This window comes from Schistocerca cancellata, unplaced genomic scaffold (genome assembly GCF_023864275.1).
Source record: "Schistocerca cancellata isolate TAMUIC-IGC-003103 unplaced genomic scaffold, iqSchCanc2.1 HiC_scaffold_649, whole genome shotgun sequence".
NCBI lineage: Eukaryota > Metazoa > Arthropoda > Insecta > Orthoptera > Acrididae > Schistocerca > Schistocerca cancellata.
Window position 1 is genome coordinate 160,001 of NW_026046660.1, and position 2,500 is coordinate 162,500.

The following is a 2,500-nucleotide window of genomic DNA, read 5'->3' on the forward strand; positions in this document are numbered from 1 at the left end:
CCGTCCGACATCCACAATTGCTCAGATAAGCCACCAACACCCACACATGTCCTACACAGGGGTGCACCCAACACCACCTCACTGCCTCCTGTTACGGCACAGAAACAATGGCAGGAATGAATCACACAGGTCTGCCGCTCCCTTGCCGCAACCACAGACGCGGCGCGCCTCCAGTCACGAGCGAAAAGCGCATAAGCGCATCCTGACGAGACATAACTGCTGTGACATACTGACGCTGCCTCCGACATTCACTTACAATGATCACTACCAACGAACCTCGGCCCCCCCCCCCCAACACACGCTCTTACCACGTTGTGTACTGTAATCCAACCCATTTCGCACCTTAACCTAACCCATTTTGCACCTTAACCTAACCAAATTCGTAACGCAATTTGTACCGCAATGTAACGCAATTTGTACCGCAATGTAACGCAATTTGTGCTTAACCTAACCCACGTTGTGCCTTAACCTAACCCACGTTGTGCCTTAACCTAACCCACGTTGTGCCTTAACCTAACCCACGTTGTGCCTTAACCTAACCCACGTTGTGCCTTAACCTAACCCACGTTGTGCCTTAACCTAACCCAAGTTGTGCCTTAACCTAACCCAAGTTGTGCCTTAACCTAACCCAAGTTGTGCCTTAACCTAACCCAAGTTGTGCCTTAACCTAACCCAAGTTGTGCCTTAACCTAACCCAAGTTGTGCCTTAACCTAACCCAAGTTGTGCCTTAACCTAACCCAAGTTGTGCCTTAACCTAACCCAAGTTGTGCCTTAACCTAACCCAAGTTGTGCCTTAACCTAACCCAAGTTGTGCCTTAACCTAACCCAAGTTGTGCCTTAACCTAACCCAAGTTGTGCCTTAACCTAACCCAAGTTGTGCCTTAACCTAACCCAAGTTGTGCCTTAACCTAACCCAAGTTGTGCCTTAACCTAACCCAAGTTGTGCCTTAACCTAACCCAAGTTGTGCCTTAACCTAACCCAAGTTGTGCCTTAACCTAACCCAAGTTGTGCCTTAACCTAACCCAAGTTGTGCCTTAACCTAACCCAAGTTGTGCCTTAACCTAACCCACGTTGTGCCTTAACCTAACCCACGTTGTGCCTTAACCTAACCCACGTTGTGCCTTAACCTAACCCACGTTGTGCCTTAACCTAACCCACGTTGTGCCTTAACCTAACCCACGTTGTGCCTTAACCTAACCCAAGTTGTGCCTTAACCTAACCCAAGTTGTGCCTTAACCTAACCCAAGTTGTGCCTTAACCTAACCCAAGTTGTGCCTTAACCTAACCCAAGTTGTGCCTTAACCTAACCCAAGTTGTGCCTTAACCTAACCCAAGTTGTGCCTTAACCTAACCCAAGTTGTGCCTTAACCTAACCCAAGTTGTGCCTTAACCTAACCCAAGTTGTGCCTTAACCTGCTCTGTAATTGGCATATGACACGTTACATTAATCCAGTGTTGTCTAACCACAACCCTCTGAATATAGTTCGCTACTCGCACCGCCCACCCTCTTGTGTATCGTTTCATGTTCAACACTTCGCAAGTGTTGCTTACTTTTTACATGCTCCCGCTGTACACTGTAATGTGGACGACTGCAGGATGTACATCGCCCCCCCCCTCCCCCCTGCCTTCGCACGCTGGTCGTTCAGGTGCTTGCGTGTTCAATGCCCTTCGCAGCTGTTCACTGGCATTCGCATGTCGAAGCGCTCAGTCTACGTCGTGGTACGGCCTGTGTCCACTGTCCGCTGATGTCGTAAGCTTAACCCTCACATTGTACTGCACATAGGTCCGTATGTACTGAATGATACGCTGTGGCACATGTGTGACTGTACAACGACTGCGCCCAACAACAGCGAACCATACGGTCCAAATGTTGTGCACTCAGCCACGTGCCGTCTCCCCATAACAGCTACATTGCAGTGTGGTACGCCATAGAGACGTGTGGGAGTAACGGACGCCCTGGATGGCGATCAGCATGAGCCGTCTGTTGATGTAGTGGCGCGTGTATTCAAACGTAGTCGTCTCTTCTCACACAGTGTGATAGCATGGTGCACCGCGTTCCACATCTGCGACATGGTACAGATGCTGGTTGACAGTCGGTCTCGTAATGGACATCGCATACGTAGGGGGCCACCTCCCACGTGTTCTCTAGTCGTGCACATTTTGTTGCGTGTATGTGGGCAGACGTAGTGTGTCGTGACACCTAACAGACAGGTATGCAATAATCGTTGCATTTGCAAACTGGGATGGACGTCTACGTTTGCTGGTGACGTTACGCAAATGAACAACTGGTAAACCCATTGTGGTGCGGTTGTTGTTGCTGGAGGTAAATCAGTAAGGGCAAATCTGTGTGTGAAGCGATACGCGGCGGTGGCTGGGCGGGACCGTCCCCGGCCGGTGAGGGGGGGCCGCCCGGCGTGCTGGCCGCGCGGTGCGTGGGCGCACGCGCTACAGCCGGCTGGTGGGGGCGCCCAGTGGCAGGCGCGCCGGCCGACGGACGC